This window comes from Pseudophryne corroboree, chromosome 1, assembly GCF_028390025.1.
Source record: "Pseudophryne corroboree isolate aPseCor3 chromosome 1, aPseCor3.hap2, whole genome shotgun sequence".
NCBI classification, from domain to species: Eukaryota; Metazoa; Chordata; class Amphibia; order Anura; family Myobatrachidae; genus Pseudophryne; species Pseudophryne corroboree.
Window position 1 is genome coordinate 82,530,449 of NC_086444.1, and position 23,761 is coordinate 82,554,209.

The window sequence follows — 23,761 nt, forward strand, 5'->3', positions numbered from 1 at the left end:
GGGTGAGGTAGATGGGGCCACAGATGACAAGCGGCCCCACACACCAATCATACACCGGTCCTCTCCTTGGGAGAAGAGGATGAAACTACAGAGCCACAATTAATTTGCACTTTGCAGTACTGCTCAATAGAGTTCCTGTCCTGGCAGCAGGGCTTTTGCTGGGAAGCCTGAAGAACTTGAAGCTCCTTCAGTTATGACTAAAAATAATGTTGTCTCCATCTCCCTTCCTGCCACTGGGGTACCTGCCAGCAGCAGGACGCAGATCGCGGGCATAATGCCGCAAGGGGGCGGGGCCTAATGCCGCGAGGGGGCGGAGCTACAGTTGTGGGCTCTGAACATGAAAAAGACTTGGTTTCTCAGCTTCACCGCATGTGCCACTGATCGGCACTGCGGCTAGGGGGTGAGGGGGTCCGGCTGTTGTTGGTGATGCCAGAGGGGGCGGGCCGTGGGAGGCGCTGGAGGCTGCGGTAGCAGGAAAAAAACTTTTTCCTGTTTACAGCAGCATAGACATTTGCAGATGCTGTGGGCCTATTTTTGAGGGTGGGCTTGGAGCTGCAGCTCCATCAGCCCCATTGTTAATCCGGCCCTGCTCTGACCCCTTTCCCAGCACCATCACCCATCACCCATTGCCGTCCTCATTTTGGTGCTTCTACCCCCTATATTTTAAATAGGAACAGTGCGCACATTCAGCACACAGCCCAAAAAGGGGCATGTTCTTGCTGGGAAGGGGCATGGCCACACAATAGTACCCCATTATCAAATAACGCCACACAGTAGTACAACTTTATTCACATTATATCATGCAAGTGTCCCTTATATATGTTACATCACACAGTAGTACCACTTTACCTTATATATGTTACTCCTCACAGTAGTGCCCTTATTCACATTACATGACACTGAATTGCTTCTTATTCACCACACTATTGCTCTGTATTCACATTAGACCATACAGTAGTGCCCTTTCTATACATTACACCACAGTAGAGCACATTATACACATAATGGCACACATTAGTAATGTATTTAAATACATAATACCACACAGTAATGCCCCTTACACATATGAGACACATTATTAATGTCCTTATAAACATAATGCACCTTACACATTATGCCGACCTTTATTAATGCCCTTGGGGGTCATTCCGAGTCGTTCGCTCGGTATTTTTCTTCGCATCGCTGCGTTTTTCTGCTTAGTACGCATGCGCAATGTTCGCACTGCGACTGCGCCAAGTATTTTTGCTATGAAGATAGTTTTTTTACTCACGGCTTTTTCTTCGCTCCGGTGATCGTAATGTGATTGACAGGAAATGGGTGTTACTGAGCGGAAACACTGCGTTTTATGGGCGTGTGGATAAAAACGCTACCGTTTCCGGAAAAAACGCGGGAGTGGCTGGAGAAACGGGGGAGTGTCTGGGCGAACGCTGGGTGTGTTTGTGACGTCAAACCAGGAACGACAAGCACTGAACTGATCGCAGATGCCGAGTAAGTCTGAAGCTACTCTGAAACTGCTAAGTAGTTTGTAATCGCAATATTGCGAATACATCGTTCGCAATTTTAAGAAGCTAAGATTCACTCCCAGTAGGCGGAGGCTTAGCGTGAGCAACTCTGCTAAATGCGGCTAGCGAGCGAACAACTCGGAATGAGGGCCTTTATACACATAATGTCCCTTACACATATGCCGCACATTATTAATGCCCTTATACACATAATGACACACATAATGTCCCTTACACATATGCCCCACATTATTAATGCATTTATACACATGACAAAGACAAACATAATGCCCCTTACACACATGCCGAACACTATTGCACAACCCACCCGCACACAGCACTCACACGGCCACCAACACTGTGACCTCTGCCTCTGCTTGGATACATATGTGTCATCATACATCTTGCCTCAATACGACATGCAGGAAATGCCATCGTGAGTCAGCTGGCAGCTCTGCTAACGTTGGGCACCTTTTTTTTTTCAAAAATGCTATTTATTTGCATTGCTATGTGACTAGGATGCACAAGCAACTACTGCTGATTAAAATGATATGCGGCATGCCTATATTCTGTGTGTGACTATGGCTGTATCTGCATACGAAGTGCTACGTTACAGTGATTTCCCGGAATACACTGCCACTTAGCATTTCTATGCAGATACAGCCGCAGTCACATACAGTGGTGGATGCTGGGCGCCCGTCCCAAGTGCGGACTTTCTGCAATACGTGTATATAGTTATTGCTTAACTAAGGGTTATTGTTATGAGCCATCCGTTGAGTGAGGCTCAGTTGTTGTTCATACTGTTAACTGGGTAAGGTTATCACAAGTTGCACGGTGTGATTGGTGTGGCTGGTATGAGTATTACCCTGGATTCAAAATTTCCTTTCCTTGTAATGTCAGCTCTTCCGGGCACAGTTTCCCTAACTGAGGTCTGGAGGAGGGGCATAGAGGGAGGAGCCAGTGCACACCAGATAGTACCTAATCTTTTCTTTAGAGTGCCCAGTCTCCTGCGGAGCCCGTCTATTCCCCATGGTCCTTACAGAGTTCCCAGCATCCACTACGGACTACGAGAAATAGAATTACCGCTGAGTAAATTCTTATTTTCTCTGACGTCCTAGTGGATGCTGGGAACTCCGTAAGGACCATGGGGATTATACCAAAGCTCCCAAACGGGCGGGAGAGTGCGGATGACTCTGCAGCACCGAATGAGCAATCGGCGTTCAACCACCATGCCGTCAAATGCAGCCGCGGTAAGTCTTGGAACAGACAGGGCTCTTGTTGCAGCAGGTCCTGTCTGAGAGGCAGAGGCCATGGGTCCTCTGTGCGCATTTCTTGAAGTTCCGGGTACCAAGTCCTTCTTGGCCAGTCCGGAACAATGAGTATTGTTCTTATTCCTCTCTTTCTTACTATTCTCAGTACCTTGGGTATGAGAGGAAGAGCAGGAAACACATATACCGACTGGTACACCCACGGTGTCACTAGGGCGTCCACAGCTATCGCCTGAGGGTCCCTTGACCTGGCGCAATATCTTTTTAGCTTTTTGTTGAGGCGGGACGCCATCATGTCCACCTGTGGCAGTTCCCATCGGTTTGCAATCAGTTGGAAGACTTCTTGATGAAGTCCCCACTCTCCCGGGTGGAGGTCGTGTCTGCTGAGGAAGTCTGCTTCCCAGTTGTCCACTCCCGGAATGAACACTGCTGACAGTGCTTGCACGTGATTCTCCGCCCATCGAAGAATCTTTGTGGCTTCCGCCATTGCCATCCTGCTTCTTGTGCCGCCCTGGCGGTTTACATGGGCGACCGCCGTGATGTTGTCTGACTGAATCAGCACTGGCCGGTTTTGAAGCAGGGGCTCTGCTTGACTCAGGGCGTTGTAAATGGCCCTTAATTCCAGTATATTTATGTGTAGAGAAGTCTCCAGACTTGACCACAGCCCTTGGAAGTTTCTTCCCTGAGTGACTGCCCCCCATACTCGGAGGCTTGCATCCGTGGTCACCAAGACCCAGTCCTGTATGCTGAACCTGCGGCCCTCGAGAAGGTGAGCACTCTGCAGCCACTACAGAAGAGACACCCTGGCCAGTGGCGTAACTAGAAATTTTTCTCCCCCAAGCCAAAAAATTCTTCGCCCCCCCCCCCCTTCATGCTCCATAATTGGGAGCAAGGAAGGGATAAATATGCGCGCGACTTCGGCGCGTGCATCAAAAAGGGGCGTGGTTTCGTTGGAATGGGCGTGGTTTCGCGTAAAGGGGCGTGGCATTGCAGGAAAAGACTACCTTATACCCCAGTTTTGCAACCTGCACGCCCATACGTTGGCCACCACAGGAAAGAAAAATAATCCTGATTCATGCCCCTTACATTATTTGTCATTTTTCCTCCTTATAGTAATGCCCAGTATACATTATGCCACATACTGCAATGGCCCTTAGACATTATGCCGCACACAATAATGCACATGACACAATATGCACACACTGTAATGCCCCCGACACATTATGCCACACACTGTAATGCCTGTGACACATTATGACAGGAATCGCAATGCCCGTTATACATTATGCTACACACTGCAATGCCCCTGATACATTATAGCACATACAATGTCTGTGACACATTATGACACACACCGCAATGTCCGTGATACATTATGCCACACACTGCAATGCCCGATACATTATAGCACATACAATGCCTGTGACACATTATGCCACACACTGCAATGACCCTGAGACATTATACCACATACCACAATGCCCGTGATATAGTATACCACACACCGTAATGCCTGACACATTATGACACACACCGCAATGTCCGTGATACATTATGCCACACACTGCAATGACCCTGAGACATTATACCACATATCACAATGCCCGCGATATAGTATACCATACACCGTAATGCCTGTGACACATTATGACACACACCGCAATGTCCGTGATACATTATGCCACACACCGTAATGCCCATTACACATTAAGTCCTACAGTAAGGCTTCTAATTACTTTTCAATTACCTGCTCGTTGTCAGGGGTTTCATGCACTGGGTGTCATGCTCGTTGTCAGGGGTTTCATGCACTGGGTGTCATGCTCGTTGCCAGGGGTTTCATGCTCTTGGTTCCATGCACGGTGCCAGGGGTTTTCATGCTCAGGGTGTCATGCTCATTGCCAGGGGTTTCATGCACTGGGTGTCATGCTCGTTGCCAGGTGTTTCATGCACTGGGTGTCATGCTCGTTGCCAGGTGTTTCATGCACTGGGTGTCATGCTCGTTGCTAGGAGGTAGTCCTTGTTGCTAGGGCTGTGCTCCCAGTGCCACATATGTCCCCAGTGCCAGATATTCCCCCACGGTGCCAGGTACTCACATGCCCCAGTGCCAAATATAGCCCCCCCCCCATGTGCCAGGTACACATATACCCCCCCAGTGCCACATATGCCCCCAGTGCCAGATATTCCCCCCCAGTGCCACATATGCCCCCAGTGCCAGATATGCCCCCAGTGCCATATATTCCCCCCCAGTGCCAAATATGCCCCCAGTGCCATATATGCCCCCAGTGCCAGATATTCCCCCCAGTGCCATATATGCCCCCAGTGCCAGATATTTCCCCCCCCAGTGCCAAATATTCCCCCCCAGTGCCATATATGCCCCAGTGCCAGATATCCCCCCCCCCCCAGTGCCATATATGCCCCCAGTGCCAGATATTTCTTCCCCCACCTCCCGCCGCCGCCGCTTTTTGGAGGGACACGGAGGGCACAGCTCGCCTCTCCTGTGTCCCTCCTGCTGCATCATCTCCGGCGGCCGCGGGTCTAATAGGGGGAAGTGCCGGTTCGTGAGCCAATTAGAGCTCACGGACGGCACTTCCCCCTATTAGACCCGCGGCCGCCGGAGATGATGCAGGAGGGACACAGGGAGGCGCGCTGTGCCCTCCGTGTCCCTCCAACAAGCGGCGGAGGGAAGGAGACCGCAGACTGACATGCGGACGCTCGTCCGCATGTCAGTCTGCTGTAAATCAGTGGCGCCCCCGCAGCCCCTCGCCCCAAAGCCACCGCGAGGGCTGCGGGGGCAGTAGTTACGCCACTAACCCTGGCCCTTGGGGACAGGGTGATCAGCCGATGCATCTGAAGATGCGATCCGGACCACTTGTCCAACAGATACCACTGAAAGATCCTCGCATGGAACCTGCCGAAGGGAATGGCTTCGTATGAAGCCACCATCTTTCCCAGGACTCGCGTGCAGTGATGCACTGATACCTGTTTTGGTTTCAGGAGGTCCCTGACCAGAGATGCTAATTCCTGGGCCTTCTCCACCGGGAAAAACACCTTCTTCTGTTCTGTGTCCAGAATCATGCCCAGGAAAAGCAGATGCGTCGTAGGAATCAGCTGCGACTTTGGAACATTCAGAATCCAGCCGTGCTGTTGCAACACTTCCTGAGAGGGTGCTACGCTGATCAACAACTGCTCCCTGGACCTCGCCTTTATGAGGAGATCGTCCAAGTACGGGATAATTATAACTCCCTTCTGCCGAAGGAGTATCATCATTTCGGCCATTACCTTGGTAAATATTCTCGGTGCCGTGGACAGGCCAAACGGCAACGTCTGGAATTGGTAATGACAGTCCTGTACCACAAATCTGAGGTACTCCTGGTGAGGTGGGTAAATGGGGACATGCAAGTAAGCATCTTTGATGTCCAGCGACACCATAAAATCCCCCTCTTCCAGGCTTGCAATAACCGCTCTGAGCGATTCCATTTTGAACTTGAATTTCTTTATATAAGTGTTCAAGGCTTTTAAATTCAGAATGGGTCTCACCGAACCGTCCGGTTTCGGATACCACAAACATTGTGGAATAGTAACCCCTTCCCTGTTGAAGGAGGGGGACCCTGACAATCACTTGCTGGAGGTACAGCTTGTGAATTGCCGCCAGCACTACCTCCCTTTCCATGGGGGAAGCTGGCAAGGCTGATTTGAGGTAACGGCGGGGGGGGGGGGGGGGGGGGAGTCGCTTCGAATTCCAGCTTGTATCCCTGAGATACAATTTGTATAGCCCAGAGATCCACCTGTGAGCGAACCCACTGGTTGCTGAAGTTTCGGAGACGCGCCCCCCACCGCACCTGGCTCCGCCTGTGGAGCCCCAACGTCATGCGGTGGACTTAGTGGAAGCAGGGGAGGACTTTTGTTCCTGGGAACTGGCTGTATGGTGCAGTTTCTTACCTCTACCCCTGCCTCTGGCAAGAAAGGATGCGCCCCTGACCCTCTTGCCTTTTTGGGAACGAAAGGACTGCATTTGATAATACGGTGCTTTCTTAGGCTGTGAGGAAACCTGAGGCAAGAAAGTCGACTTTCCAGCTCTCGCTGTAGACACGAGGTCCAACAGACCGTCCCCAAACAATTCCTCACCCTTATAAGGCAAAACCTCCATGTGTTTTTTAGAATCAGCATCTCCTGTCCATTGCCGAGTCCATAAGACCCTCCTGGCAGAAATGGACATAGCATTATTCTAGAGCCCAGCAGGCAAATGTCCCTCTGAGCATCCCGCATATATAAGACGACGTCTGTGATATGGCCCAGGGTTAGCAAAACAGTATCTCTGTCGAGGGAATCTATGTCGTCTAACAGAGTATCTGTCCACGCTGCTACAGCACTACACATCCAGGCTGAAGCAATAGCAGGTCTCAGTAGAGTACCAGAGTGTGTATACACTGACTTCAGGATAGCTTCCTGCTTTCTATCCGCAGGCTCCTTTAGGGCGGCCGTATCCTGAGACGGCAGGGCCACCCTTTTTAGATAAGCGTGTCAGCGCCTTGTCCACCCTAGGGGATGTTTCCCAACGTAACCTGTCCGTTGGCGGGAAAGGGTACGCCATCAGTAAGCTCTTAGAAATCACTAATTTCTTATCAGGGGAACTCCACGCTTCTTCACACAATTCATTTAATTCATCAGATGGGGGAAAAGTCACTGGCTGCTTTTTCTCCCCAAACATATAAACCCTCTTGGTATTAACAGGGTTAATCTCAGAAATGTGTAATACATCTTTCATTGCAATAATCATGTATCGGTTGGCCTTGGTCATTTTAGACTGTAAATGTGCCTCATCATCGTCGACACTGGAGTCGGACTCCGTGTCGACATCTGTGTCAACCATCTGAGATAGAGGGCGTTTATGAGCCCCTGACGGTTTCTGAGTCGCCTGGGCAGGCGCGGGCTGAGCCCCCGGCTGTCCCAAGGCTGCAGCGTCATCAAACCTTTTATGTAAGGAGTTTACATTGTCATTTAAGACCTTCCACATATCCATCCAATCAGGTGTCAGCCCCGACGGGGGCGACACCACACTTATCTGCCCTTGCTCCGCCTCCACGTAACGTTCCTCATCAAACATGTCGACACAGCCGTACCGACACACCTCACACACACAGGGAATGCTCAGACTGAGGACAGGACCCCACAAAGTCCTTTGGGGAGACAGAGAGAGAGTATGCCAGCACACACCACAGCGCTATATAACACAGGGATTTTCACTGATAATAAGTGATTTACCCAATAGCTGCTTTATATGTCTTATTTGCGCCTCAATTTATGTGCCCCCCCTCTCTTTTTAACCCGTCTTGTACCTGGATACTGCAGGGGAGAGCTTGGGGAGCTGCTTCCAGCGGAGCTGTGAAGAGAAAATGGCGCTGGTGTGCTGAGGAAGAAGGCCCCGCCCCCTCAGTGGCGGGCTTCTGTCCCGCTTTCTGTGTAAAAAAATGGCGGGGTTTTTTACATATATACAGTGCCAGACTGTATATATGTATTTTTATGCCAAAGGTACTTAAATTGTAGCCCAGGGCGCCCCCCCCCCCCCCCCCCCCAGCGCCCTGCACCCTACAGTGACCAGAGTGTGTAAGTGTGCTGGGAGCAATGGCGCACAGCTGCGGTGCTGTGCGCTACCTTAATGAAGACAGGAGTCTTCAGCTGCCGATTTTGTCGTCTTCAAGCTTCTGTTCTTCTGGCTCTGCAAGGGGGACGGCGGCGCGGCTCCGGGAACGGACGATCGAGGACAGGTGCTTGTGTTCGAACCCTCTGGAGCTAATGGTGTCCAGTAGCCTAAGAAGCACAAGCTAGCTGCAAGCAGGTAGGTTTGCTTCTCTCCCCTTAGTCCCTCGTAGCAGTGAGTCTGTTGCCAGCAGAAGCTCACTGAAAATAAAAAACCTAATAAATACTTTCTTTACTAGTAAGCTCAGGAGAGCCCACTAGGAGCACCCAGCTCTGGCCGGGCACAGATTCTAACTGAGGTCTGGAGGAGGGGCATAGAGGGAGGAGCCAGTGCACACCAGATAGCACCTAATCTTTTCTTTAGAGTGCCCAGTCTCCTGCGGATCCCGTCTATTCCCCATGGTCCTTACGGAGTTCCCAGCATCCACTAGGACGTCAGAGAAAATAGGTATACCGCATATCACTTTAATCAGCAGAATCTGCTTGTGCCCTAGGCATTCCAAATGCCCTAGGCATTTGCCTAGTTTGCCTATGCCTAGGGCCAGCTCAGCTGCCAATCCTGTGCTAAAAGAAACGCTAAGGCCCCTGGGGTTGTTGGTACTGGATTAATGAAGACTATGAATATTATGACCCCCCAGAATTACACTGCAGTGGATCCACTATAATGTTAACGTGAAGTGACCAAAACAAGACTCTTTGTTAGAATTAATAAAAATAAAAACACAGCGCTTATTAATCCATCCAATTGAGCACATCTGGGACATCATGTCTCGCTGCATCCACCAATGCCACGTTGCACCACAGACTGTCCAGGAGTTGGCGGATGCTTTAGTCCAGGTCTGGGAGGAGATCCCTCAGGAGACCATCCGCCACCTCATCAGGAGCATGCCCAGGTGTTGTAGGGAGGTCATACAGGCACGTGGAGGCCACACACACTACTGAGCCTCATTTTGACTTGTTTTAAGAACGTTACATCAAAGTTGGATCAGCCTGTAGTGTGTTTTTCCACTTTAATTTTGAGGGTGACTCCAAATCCTGACCTCCATGGGTTAATAAACTTGATTTCCATTGATAATTTTTGTGTGATTTTGTTGTCAGCACATTCAACTATGTAAAGAACAAAGTATTTAATAAGAATATTTCATTCATTCAGATCTAGGATGTGTTATTTTAGTGTTCCCTTTATTTTTTTGAGCAGTGTGTGTATATATATATATATATATATATATACACACACACACACACACACACACACATGTACAATATATATATATATATATATATATATATATACTGTATATAAATACATATAAGAAATTGAAATCTTTTTTTTACAGGAGGAGCTACAAACACAAGTACTGTATTTTGAATCAAACTAAACATGTAATACTTACAAGTGACTGAGCCTCCAAGAATGGGATCTGGCACTCAGAAAGCAGCAGCAAGTTGAGGGACTCAGGACTGAGTTAAGACTGCAGCAGCTGCAGTGCCGAGATACTGTACACGGCAAACTTAGTGCACAGCCTGCGATTCGCGGGCCATTGGAAGGGGTGGAGCCTATTGTCAGGGGGCGGGGCTTAAATTGCGGGCCGCGGCGACGGCTCTTTTACCTGAAAAAACAACAACAATCTGGTCTGTCAGGGGGGGTTTCTGGGTACTCAGAAACCCCCCCTGCGTGCGCTAGTGCTACGGACTACGAGAAAAGGATTTATCGGTAGGTAATTAAAATCCTATTTTCTCTTACATCCTAGAGGATGCTGGGGTCCACATTAGTACAGGGCTGGTTCTGGGGCTTTGCGCGCCCCTGGCGGCAATGGGGGGCGTGGCTTCGTAAGGGGGCGTGGTCATTTACGCCCCCTGTACAGACTACTGTAGCGCTCTGAAATGTGACCCCCGCTGCCGCTGTGAAGGGAAACTAGAGTTTCCCTTCGTGGAGAGGTCCTTTAATCGCGGACCGCACAGCAAAGGTCCTCTCCACGAAGGGAACTAGACGCTACGCTAAGACAGTGCAATCCTGTTTACATGGAATGGGATCATCCTGAGAGGACATACCCTCTGCAGCATATGACACAGAGTACACACACACACACACACACACACACACACACACACACACACACACACACACACACACACACACACACACGGGAGGTCAGACAGAGTTTCACCCCAAGAATGACAAGAGAGACACAGATATTGTAGCCAACACACACACAGTGCTTTTAAGGCATAGGGAGACCCCCAACCAGCGCTGACTGTGCACCTTAATAGGTTACACAGTCTTTATACAGCCTCCCCCCATTCTGCAACCCTCTGTAAGAGATAGCTGGAGTTGAATTGGAGGGACAGCTCTCACTGACAGAGCTTCTGCAGGCAGGAAAATGGCGCTGAACGCTGCTGGGTCCGCTCTGAGGAGAAGCTCCACCCCCTTCATGGCGCTGTCTTCCCGCTCTTCTGGAGATTATACTGGCCTGAGGAACTGTGCTGGCAGAGATCCTGGGACCCTGACAGGCTTGGATGTCAGTGTAGGGTGTAGGCGCTGATTCAGGGCGCCCCTCACAGAGCCACACTATGTACCGCTGAGCCCCGGAGCGCAGTTAGTACTGCACTCCATACCCTGTTGCTGCCATCTTCACACCGGCCCCCCGCTTGCTAGGGGGGTCGGTGACTAACTCACCACTGATCTTCTGGCTCAGTAAGGGGGTGGCGGCATGCTGCTGGGGTGAGCGATCCCCTGTGGCGGGGAACGTTCGATCCCCTCAGGAGCTCAGTGTCCTGTCAGCGGAGATAGTGGCTCAGACCCCGCGGGGCGGACACTACTCCCCCCCTTAGTCCCACGAAGCAGGGAGGCTGTTGCCGGCAGCCTCCCTGCAAAATAATAAGAATTTACTTACCGATAATTCTATTTCTCGGAGTCCGTAGTGGATGCTGGGGTTCCTGAAAGGACCATGGGGAATAGCGTCTCCGCAGGAGACAGGGCACAAAAGTAAAGCTTTCCGATCAGGTGGTGTGCACTGGCTCCTCCCCCTATGACCCTCCTCCAAGCCAGTTAGGTACTGTGCCCGGACGAGCGTACACAATAAGGGAGGAATTTTGAATCCCGGGTAAGACTCATACCAGCCACACCAATCACACCGTACAACTTGTGATCTAAACCCAGTTAACAGTATGATAACAGCGGAGCCTCTGAAAAGATGGCTCACAACAATAATAACCCGATTTTTGTAACTATGTACAAGTATTGCAGATAATCCGCACTTGGGATGGGCGCCCAGCATCCACTACGGACTCCGAGAAATAGAATTATCGGTAAGTAAATTCTTATTTTCTCTATCGTCCTAGTGGATGCTGGGGTTCCTGAAAGGACCATGGGGATTATACCAAAGCTCCCAAACGGGCGGGAGAGTGCGGATGACTCTGCAGCACCGAATGAGAGAACTCCAGGTCCTCCTTAGCCAGGGTATCAAATTTGTAGAATTTAGCAAACGTGTTTGCCCCTGACCAAGTAGCTGCTCGGCAAAGTTGTAAAGCCGAGACCCCTCGGGCAGCCGCCCAAGATGAGCCCACCTTCCTTGTGGAATGGGCATTTACATATTTTGGCTGTGGCAGGCCTGCCACAGAATGTGCAAGCTGAATTGTATTACACATCCAACTAGCAATAGTCTGCTTAGAAGCAAGAGCACCCAGTTTGTTGGGTGCATACAGGATAACAGCAAGTCAGTTTTCCTGACTCCAGCCGTCCTGGAACATATTTTCAGGGCCCTGACAACATCTAGCAACTTGGAGTCCTCCAAGTCCCTAGTAGGTGCAAGGCACCACAATAAGCTGGTTCAGGTGAAACACTGACACCACCTTAGGGAGAGAACTGGGGACGAGTCCGCAGCTCTGCCCTGTCCGAATGGACAAACAGATATGGGCTTTTTTGAGAAAAAACCACCAATTTGACACTCGCCTGGTCCAGGCCAGGGCCAAGAGCATGGTCACTTTTCATGTGAGATGCTTCAAATCCACAGATTTGACTGGTTTTAAACCAATGTGATTTGAGGAATCCCAGAACTACGTTGAGATCCCACAGTGCCACTGGAGGCACAAAAGGGGGTTGTATATGCAATACTCCCTTGACAAAACTTCTGGACTTCAGGAACTGAAGCCAATTCTTTCTGGAAGAAAATCGACAGGGCCGAAATTTGAACCTTAATGGACCCCAATCTGAGGCCCATAGACACTCCTGTTTGCAGGAAATGCAGGAAACGACCGAGTTGAAATTTCTTTGTGGGGCCTTCCTGGCCTCACACCACGCAACATATTTTCGCCACATGTGGTGATAATGTTGTGCGGTCACCTCCTTTCTGGCTTTGACCAGGGTAGGAATGACCTCTTCCGGAATGCCTTTTTCCCTTAGGATCCGGCTTTCCACCGCCATGCCGACCAACGCAGCTGCGGTAAGTCTTGGTACAGACATGGTACTTGCTGAAGCAAGTCCCTTCTTAGCGGCAGAGGCCATAAGACCTCTGTAAGCATCTCTTGAAGTACCGGGTACCAAGTCCTTCTTGGCCAATCCGGAGCCATGAGTATAGTTCTTACTCCTCTACGTCTTATAATTCTCAGCACCTTAGGTATGAGAAGCAGAGGAGGGAACACATACACCGACTGGTACACCCACGGTGTTACCAGAACGTCCACAGCTATTGCCTGAGGGTCTCTTGACCTGGCGCAATACCTGTCCCGTTTTTTGTTCAGACGGGACGCCATCATGTCCACCTTTGGTATTTCCCAACGGTTTACAATCATGTGGAAAAAACTTCCCGATGAAGTTTCCACTCTCCCGGGTGGAGGTCGTGCCTGCAGAGGAAGTCTGCTTCCCAGTTTCCATTCCCGGGATGAAACACTGCTGACAGTGCTATCACATGATTTTCCGCCCAGCGAAAAGTCCTTGCAGTTTTTGCCATTGCCCTCCTGCTTCTTGTGTCGCCCTGTCTGTTTACGTGGGCGACTGCCGTGATGTTTTTCCCACTGGATCAATACCGGCTGACCTTGAAGCAGAGGTCTTGCTAAGCTTAGAGCATTATAAATTTACCCTTAGCTCCAGTATATTTATGTGGAGAAAAGTCTCCAGACTTGATCACACTCCCTGGAAATTTTTTCCTTGTGTGACTGCTCCCCAGCCTCTCGGGCTGGGCTCCGTGGTCACCAGCATCCAATCCTGAATGCCGAATCTGCGGCCCTCTAGAAGATGAGCACTCTATAACCACCACAGGAGAGACACCCTTGTCCTTGGATATAGGGTTATCCGCTGATGCATCTGAAGATGCGATCCGGACCATTTGTCCAGCAGATCCCACTGAAAAGTTCTTGCGTGAAATCTGCCGAATGGAATTGCTTCGTAGGAAGCCACCATTTTTACCAGGACCCTTGTGCAATGATGCACTGTTTTTAGGAGGTTCCTGACTAGCTCGGATAACTCCCTGGCTTTCTCTTCCGGGAGAAACACCTTTTTCTGGACTGTGTCCAGAATCATCCCTAGGCACAGCAGACGTGTCGTCGGGATCAGCTGCGATTTTGGAATATTTAGAATCCACCCGTGCTGTTGTAGCAGTATCCTAGATAGTGCTACTCCGACCTCCAACTGTTCCCTGGACTATGCCCTTATCAGGAGATCGTCCAAGTAAGGGATAATTAAGACGCCTTTTCTTCGAAGAAGAATCATCATTTCGGCCATTACCTTGGTAAAGACCCGGGGTGCCGTGGACAATCCAAACGGCAGCGTCTGAAACTGATAGTGACAGTTCTGCACCACGAACCTGAGGTACCCTTAGTGAGAAGGGCAAATTTGGGACATAGAGGTAAGCATCCCTGATGTCCCGGGACACTATATAGTCCCCTTCTTCCTGGTTCGTTATCACTGCTCTGAGTGACTCCATCTTGATTTGAACCTTTGTAAGTGTTCAAAAAATTTTTTAGAATAAGTCTCACCTAGCCTTCTGGCTTCAGTACCACAATATAGTGTGGAGTAATACCCCTTTTCTTGTAGTAGGAGGGGTAATTTAATTATCACCTGCTGGGAATACAGCTTGTGAATTTTTTCCCATACTGCCTCCTTGTCGGAGGGAGACCTTGGTAAAGCAGACTTCAGGAGCCTGCGAAGGGGAAACGTCTCGACATTCCAATCTGTACCCCTGGGATACTACTTGTAGGATCCAGGGGTCCTGTACGGTCTCAGCGCCATGCTGAGAACTTGTCAGAAGCGGTGGAACGCTTCTGTTCCTGGGAATGGGCTGCCTGCTGCAGTCTTCTTCCCTTTCCTCTATCCCTGGGCAGATATGATCTTATAGGGACGAAAAGACTGAGGCTGAAAAGACGGTGTCTTTTTCTGCAGAGATGTGACTTAGGGTAAAAACGGTGGATTTTCCAGCAGTTGCCGTGGCCACCAGGTCCGATGGACCGACCCCAAATAACTCCTCTTCCTTTATACGGCAATACACCTTTGTGCCGTTTGGAATCTGCATCACCTGACCACTGTCGTGTCCATAACATCTTCTGGCAGTTATGGACATCGCATTTACTCTTGATGCCAGAGTGCAAATATCCCTCTGTGCATCTCGCATATATAGAAATGCATCCTTTAAATGCTCTATAGTCAATAAAATACTGTCCCTGTCAAGGGTATCAATATTTTTAGTCAGGGAATTCGACCAAGCCACCCCAGCTCTGCACATCCAGGCTGAGGCGATCGCTGGTCGCAGTATAACACCAGTATGTGTGTATATACTTTTTATGATATTTTCCAGCCTCCTGTCAGCTGGTCCTTGAGGACGGCCCTATCTATAGACGGTACCGCCACTTGTTTTGATAAGCGTGTGAGCGCCTTATCCACCCTAAGGGGTGTTTCCCAACGCGCCCTAACTTCTGGCGGGAAAGGGTATACCGCCCATAATTTTCTATCGGGGGGAACCCACGCATCATCACACACTTTATTTAATTTATCTGATTCAGGAAAAACTATGGTAGTTTTTTCACATCCCACATAATACCCTCTTTTGTGGTACTTGTAGTATCAGAAATATGTAACACCTCCTTCATTGCCTTTAACGTGTGGCCCTAATAAGGAATACGTTTGTTTATTCACCGTCGACACTGGATTCAGTGTCCCTGTCTGTGTCTGTGTCGACCGACTAAAGTAAACGGGCGTTTTAAAACCCCTGACGGTGTTTTTGAGACGTCTGGACCGGTACTAATTGTTTGTCGGCCGTCTCATGTCGTCAACCGACCTTGCAGCGTGTTGACATTATCACGTAATTCCCTAAATAAGCCATCCATTCCGGTGTCGACTCCCTAGAGAGTGACATCACCATTACAGGCAATTGCTCCGCCTCCTCACCAACATCGTCCTCCTACATGTCGACACACACGTACCGACACACAGCACACACACAGGGAATGCTCTGATAGAGGACAGGACCCACTAGCCCTTTGGAGAGACAGAGGGAGAGTTTGCCAGCACACACCAAAAACGCTATAATTATATAGGGACAACCTTATATAAGTGTTTTCCCTTATAGCATCTTTTTTATATATTTCTAACGCCAAATTAGTGCCCCCCCTCTCTGTTTTAACCCTGTTTCTGTAGTGCAGTGCAGGGGAGAGCCTGGGAGCCTTCCCTCCAGCCTTTCTGTGAGGGAAAATGGCGCTGTGTGCTGAGGAGATAGGCCCCGCCCCTTTTTCGGCGGCCTCGTCTCCCGCTCTTAACGGATTCTGGCAGGGGTTAAATATCTCCATATAGCCTCCGGAGGCTATATGTGAGGTATTTTTAGCCAAAATAGGTATTCATTTGCCTCCCAGGGCGCCCCCCTCCCAGCGCCCTGCACCCTCAGTGACTGCCGTGTGAAGTGTGCTGAGAGGAAAATGGCGCACAGCTGCAGTGCTGTGCGCTACCTTTAGAAGACTGAGGAGTCTTCTGCCGCCGATTCTGGACCTCTTCTTACTTCAGCATCTGCAAGGGGGCCGGCGGCAAGGCTCCGGTGACCATCCAGGCTGTACCTGTGATCGTCCCTCTGGAGCTGATGTCCAGTAGCCAAGAAGCCAATCCATCCTGCACGCAGGTGAGTTCACTTCTTCTCCCCTAAGTCCCTCGTTGCAGTGATCCTGTTGCCAGCAGGACTCACTGTAAAATAAAAAACCTAAGCTAAACTTTTCTAAGCAGCTCTTTAGGAGAGCCACCTAGATTGCACCCTTCTCGGCCGGGCACAAAAATCTAACTGGCTTGGAGGAGGGTCATAGGGGGAGGAGCCAGTGCACACCACCTGATCGGAAAGCTTTACTTTTGTGCCCTGTCTCCTGCGGAGCCGCTATTCCCCATGGTCCTTTCAGGAACCCCAGCATCCACTAGGACGATAGAGAAAATAAACTCTAAAAAAATCTTTTACCAGAGAAGCTCTGTAGAGCTCCCCTAGCTGTGACCGGCTCCTACGGGCACATTTCCTAAACTGAGTCTGGTAGGAGGGGCATAGAGGGAGGAGCCAGCCCACCCTCTCAAACTCTTAAAGTGCCAATGACTCCAAGTGGACCCGTCTATACCCCATGGTACTAATGTGGACCCCAGCATCCTCTAGGACGTAAGAGAAACAATCTCAATCGATGTTGGGTTCCAGGGACTGAAACACACATTTGCTAACAGCTGAATTTTTATATTCATGTTTAAATATTAATACATGTGTGTTTTAGCCCTGTAAGTACAACTTCAATTGTGATTGATTTTAAATCGATCAAAATCGACCTTTATCGATCAAGATCAATGAAAATCGATTGATCAAAATCGACCCCCGGAATCTGTATTTTTTTTTTTTTATTGCCTTGATTAAAATGATGTTATCTGTATAATGGTTTTGTATCTGTAAAGGTTTGTGCCTGTATAGTTTTGTATCTGTATAGTAGTGTATTTATACGGCTTATGGGGGTCATTCCGAGTTGTTTGCTATCTGCATTCGTTCACTGTGCAGCGATGAGGCAAAAAAAGGCACTTCTGCGCATGCATACGCGGCGCAATGCGCACGCGCGACTAACTATTACAACAAACAATGTAGTTTCACACAGGGTCTAGTGATGCTTTCCAGTCGCACTGGCTGCTGCAGAGTGATTGACAGGAAGGGGGCGTTTCTGGGTGGCAACTGACCGTTTTCAGGGAGAGTTCCTAAAAACGCAGGCGTGCCAGGAAAACGCAGGCGAGGCTGGCCGAACGCAGGGCGTGTTTGTGACGTCAAATCAGGAACTGAAGGGTCTGAAGTGATCGCAAGCGCTGAGTAGGTTTTGAGCTACTCTGAAACTGCACAAAATTATTTTGTAGCCGCTCTGCGATCCTTTCGTTCGCACTTCTGCTAAGCTAAAATACACTCCCAGTGGGAGGCGGCATAGTGTTTGCACGGCTGCTAAAAACTGCTAGCGAGCGAACAACTCGGAATGACCCCCAATACCTGCATACTTGTGTATTTGTATCCATGTATAGCTGTAAATTTATGTACTGTAGTTGTATATCTTTACCTGTACAGTTGCAGAACTGTATTATTTTGTAGTTGTGTAGTTTGTATCAGTATAGTTGTGTATTTGTATCTACAAAGCTATATATATACCACTATAGTTATATATTTGTATACTTCTAAAGCTGTAACGTTTTGGAGACGTATTATTATTAACATAGTTCCAATCAGGCTGTGTTGTACGGAGAATACCTTTCATACAAATTGGACATTACAGACCCCAATGCTGTGAGGTGAAAATCACAGTGCCACCGTGCTGCTCCAATTTTGTAGTTGTACAGTTGTGTATCCGTACGGTTTTGAATGAGTAAAGTTTGGAAGCTGTATGTTCTTCTGTATCTGCACTCTTGTACTGTAGCGTTACTATGTTGTAGTTGTATAGTTTTATACATGACAGTGGGGGTCATTCTGAGTTGATCGCACACTGCAACTTTTTGCAGCCCGTGCGATCAACTAGACGCCGCCTATGGGGGAGTGTATTTTTGCATAGCAAGGCTGCGATCGCTTGTGCAGCCCTGCTATGCAGAAAAAAAGTTTTGTGTAGAACAAAACCAGGGTAAGAGTTAATTACCCTATGCAATGAATCCAGTGTTGCAGGTCCCGGAATTGACGTCAGACATCCGCCCTCCAAACGCCTGGACACGCCTGTGTTCACCGCACCACTCCCAGAAAACGGTCAGTCGCCACCCACAAACACCCTCTTCCTGTCAATCTGCTTGCGAGCGGCTGTGCAAATAGATTCTTCGTTAAATCCATCGCTCAGCAACGATCCGCTTTGTAGCTGTACGACGCGCCTGCGCATTGCGGTGCATATGCATGTGCAGTAGTAACCTGTTTGCTGCGCTGCAAAAAACGGCAGCGAGCGATCAAATCGGAATGACCCCCAGTGTTGTAACTGTACAAAAACAAAGAATTTGACAACAGATAAGGAGCGTTTGGCCCATCTAGTCTGCCCATGTATAGTTCTGTTAATATAGGGCCTAATTCAGACCAGCGATCGCAGACTGAAGCCCAGTGAGGTATGCGCCCACGCATCAGCCGCACTGCGTTCGTCTCTGCCTGATTGACAGGCAGAGGAGGTTGTGGGCCGGGAGGGGGCGTGTCGGCAGCGTTCGGACAGCATGGGGGGGGGGGCGCGGTCCGGACAACATAGACGTGTTCTGACTTTTTGCGGGGTGGGCCGCGGCGGCTGCATAACGTCACATGCAGACGCTGCGACCAAAAATATGGCGGGTAACAGCTAGGCTGCGTAGGCATGGAGCTACTCCTAAGGTGTGAAAGCATCGCCGCTGTGCAATGCTTTTGCACCTCTGTGGGGTGGGGGGGATCAGGCCTGGTATGTGGGGGGGGGAAGGGTAGGGACTGGCATGTGAGTCGGACTAGCCCTGTGCTGGGCGTCCCCTCGCATGTCAGAGATTTTGATTGTAGATGTGCGTTTTTCGCACATCAACGATCTGTTCTGAATTAAGCCCACAGTTGTGTGTATAATTTTGCACATTTAATGTTTTCGAAGCTGTTTAGTTTTGTATTTGAATAACGTTGAACCTGTGCAGTTTTCTATCAGTAACTATTATTTTGTAGTTTTGTATCTGTTTAGAGAGCAGCTTTATAGTTGTATGTGAATTGAATAGCTATATATTTGTGTGTCTAGTTTTGTATGTATTGTTGTGTATCTGTATAGCTGTGTATTTGTTGAGTTGCGTAGCTATATAATTTTGCACCTGCATAGTTGTGTATGGTTTGCTGTGTAGCTGCATATATAGAGTTGTGTACCCATATATTTGTACATCTGTATTGTCGTGTAACTATGTAGTTGTGCATCTGCATAATTCTTTGTATCTGTAGAGTTTTGTATCTGTAGAGTTGCGTAACTATATAACTGTGCACCTGTTTAGTTGCGTGTCTGTATAATTTTGCATCTATATTGTTGTGTATTTGTATTCTTGTGATTATGTGGAGTGTATCTGTATACATTTTTTTTTTTACCTGCATTATGTAACTGTACAGCTGTGCATTTATAGAGTTGTGTAGCTCTATAGTTGTGTCTCTGTATAATGTTGTACCTATACATTGTTGTGTAGTTGCATAACTTCGCACCTGTACGGTTACACAGCAGTGTGTAGGAACACAAATATGACCACATTTCTCACCCTCATGAATGATGTCATATATTTCTCCCTTGCTCATGGCGCTGTGTGTGTGTATGGGGTTATTATGTAGAAGGGCCTGGCCTGTTGTTGTGTATGTGTGGTAATAATAACAACAACAACATCATCATCATCACCACTGTGTATAACACAGGAACAGCACAAGCTGGGAATATAGTGTCACACACAGCGGAAGTGTATCTCTCTCACACACAGAGATGATGACACAGTGGTAGTAGTGTGTGTGTGTACACAGGAGGAGCAGAGTGAGTGTGTGACACACACACACACCGGAAGTGGCCGTGGCTCCGGCTGCTCGGCGGTTTGGCGCCGGTGGAGGGAGTCCTTCGTGCGGCTGCACTTCCGGTCGGCATTTTGTTGTGTGAGGGAGAAGCGGATCCCGATCCCCGGAGCGCCGCGCAGCACCGGACTCCTCCCCGCCCCCAGTCACCGGCGCCCTCCTCCTCAGCCCGCGCTCAGTCCGTGCTCCCGGGGCGGCGGGGGAAGCCGAGGCCCGACCTCCCAGCAGCGCACGGACGCCCGGGGCCTGTTCTCTGTGTCGGGGATAGTGGACTGTGTGGCGGCGGCGGAGGCTGCTCGGACGGACTATTCTCCGTTGGATCCCGGCGGGCGGGAGGGAGGGGGGCAGGCCGGGGGGAGGAGGAGAAGGGATCGGCTCCTTCCCCGCTCCCCCTCTCTCTACATGTCCGGATTATCCTCTCCAGGCCGGAGCGAGTGACGGCCCGCCTCTCAGGTAATCTCTCCGGCGGGGATGCGGGCTGGGAGCGCGGCCTGGCCGCTGCAAGGGAGGGGGCTGCTGGTGATTACAGCGGCGGTGGGGGGGAATCTGTGTCCCGGGCTGGGATCACAGGCCGCGCTAGGCCGCCGCTGAGGTACGGATTACGGGGGCGGCCTCTGACAGGCCGCGGCCTGGGGCTCCACAGCCGGCTCTGCTGGGGCCAGCCCGGGGTAGAGGTCACCTCCAGTCCCCAGCCCTAGTGTGACTCCTGGGTCTGACTGGGTACAGTTCTGTGCACCCCCTCGTGTCCCAGCGTGGCTGCCTCTGCAGGTCGCTATTATTCCTCTCCAGGTCACTATTATCCCTGTACACACAGCAGTGTCAGTGTGGCTGCCTCTACAGATCACTATTATCCTTCTCCAGGTCACTATTATCCCTGTACACACAGCAGTGTCAGTGTGGCTGCCTCTACAGATCACTATTATCCTTCTCCAGGTCACTATTATCCCTGTGCACACAGCAGTGTCAGTGTGGCTGCCTCTACAGATCACTATTATCCTTCTCCAGGTCACTATTATCCCTGTACACACAGCAGTGTCAGTGTAGCTGCCTCTCCAGGTCACTATTATCCCTCTCCAGGTCAATATTATCCCTGTATGCACAGCAGTGTTAGTGTGGCTCCCCCTCCAGTTCACTATTATCCCTGCACACACAGCAGTGTCAGTGTGCATGCCTCTACAGGTTACTATTATCCCTCTACAGGTCACTATTATTCCTGTACACACAGCAGTGTCTGAACCGTTCTCTCTGGGTCAGTGTGGCTTCCTCAGTAGCTCACTATTATCCCTGTACACACAGCAGTGTCTGCACCGTTCTCAGTCTCTATAGCTCGCTATTACCCCATTGCAAGTCACTAATATCAGTACACACCGCAGTGTCTGCACCTTTCTGTCTGTCTTTATAGCTCACTGTTACCACACGTCACTATTATCCCTGTACTCACCGCAGTGTCTGCACGTTCTGTCTGTCTTTATAGCTCACTGTTACCCCTCTACACTTCACTATTATTTCTGTACACAGCAGTGTCTGCACCTTTCTGTCTGTGTTTATAGCTCACTGTTACCCCACTGCACATCACTATTATCCCTGTACACACCGCATTGGGGTCTATTCTATTCGGCAACTAATGAATAGCGCCGGGAATTAGCTCCCGACGCTATTCAATTCAGCAACTAGTTACGTCGGCGATGGCCCGTTCTCGCCGACAAAACAGGTAGTTTTGTCGGGAGAACGGGCATTCTCCGACTTAACTCCCCGGCGAGAGGCTGATTCCCGACAGAATCAGCCTCGCGCCGGCCGCGAGGCAGCACTTTTGTCGGGTTTCTCTTCTCATCCCCCGGGGATGAGAGAAGAATTCCCGACAATTGCAGGTAACTAGTTGCTGAATTGAATAGCGTCGGGAGCTAATTCCCGGCGCTATTCATTAGTTGCCGAATAGAATCGACCCCATTGTGTGCACCGTTCGGTCAGTCTTTATAGCTCACTGTTACCCCACTGCACATCACTATTATCCCTGTACACACCGCATTGTGTGCACCGTTCGGTCAGTCTTTATAGCTCACTGTTACCCCACTGCACATCACTATTATCCCTGTATACACCGCATTGTGTGCACCGTTCGGTCAGTCTTTATAGCTCACTATTACCCCACAGCAAGTCACTATTATACCTGTACTAACCGCAGTGTCTGCACGTTCTGCGTCAGTGTCCATAGCTCACTATTATTCCTCTACATGTCACGATTATCCCTGTATACACAGCAGTGTCTGCAACATTTTCTGTGTCACATAAGTGTCTTATTAGTTCTGTCCCTTTAAAGCTGCATCCCTCTACACAGCAGTCTGTAGCATTGTGTCCCAGTGTAACCTCCTCTTATAGGTTACTATTATCCCTCCACACAGCATTGCCTGCATCGTCCTATCACCTAGTGTAGCTTCCTTTATAGGTCACTGTTTATCCTGTTTGCGTTGTTCTGTCCCAGTGTTGATGCCTCTAAGTTATCACTAATATGCCTGCCTTGCATCCTTCTGTGTCCTAGTGTATCTGTCTACTATCCCTCTACACAGCAAGTGTCTGCATTGTTCTCTCTGTGTCCTAGTGTATTCTTCTGTACCTTGTCCACATATGCATTGTTTGTGTCCCAATCACCTGCACACGCCACCACTGTCCATGTCACTATTCTCCCTCTACTCTTAGCAGTGTTTGCTTCATCCTCTGTGTTCCAGTGTAGCCACCTCCTATATTTCTCTCTTATCCTCCACATATCAGTGTCAGTTTTGTTCTATGTCCCAGTGTAGACACCTCTTGTCATGACTGTCCTTGTCAACCTATTATTGTGTGTCCCATTGTAGCCCACCTACATACTTCACCATTATCCATGCCCAAGTCACTATTCTCCCTCTACACATAGTAGCTTTCTGTGTCCCAGTGTAACCATCTCCACAAGTCACTATTCTCCACGTAGCATCATCTGCATAATTCTCTGTCACAATTATCACTGACCACGTGTCCTTCTCTCTGTATCCCAAGTGTAGCTACCTCTGTCACTATTATCCCTCGCCACATAAGTGCCTACATCTTTCTGTTTCCCAGTGTATCCACCTTCACAGGTCACTATTATCTATAGCCATACAGCAGCATCTGCATCACTCTGTCCAGTATGGCTGCCACTCCAAATCACCATTATCCTTGTCCACATAGCAGTGTCTGTATTCTGTGTCCCGGGTGTAGTTATCACCTTAGTTTGCTGTCTCCTCTGTCCGAGGTAGTGTTATCCCTGACCATGTAGCAGCGCCTGCATTGTTCCTGTGTCCGTTTA

General features: G+C 49.5%; 1 protein-coding gene across 4 annotated transcripts in view; it reads left to right on the forward strand.

Annotated features, from left to right (window-relative positions):
- Positions 1-20,431: 20,431 nt before the first annotated feature.
- Positions 20,432-23,761, forward strand: part of NIPBL (NIPBL cohesin loading factor) — a 319,095-nt gene continuing 315,765 nt past the window's right edge. For 2 of the 4 annotated variants that reach the window (XM_063961101.1, XM_063961110.1), the window contains exon 1: positions 20,432-20,898. The gene's annotated coding sequence lies outside the window, so the exon portion shown is untranslated. The remainder of the gene's footprint in view (positions 20,899-23,761) is intronic. The other 2 variants (XM_063961082.1, XM_063961092.1) reach the window with 1 other exon arrangement.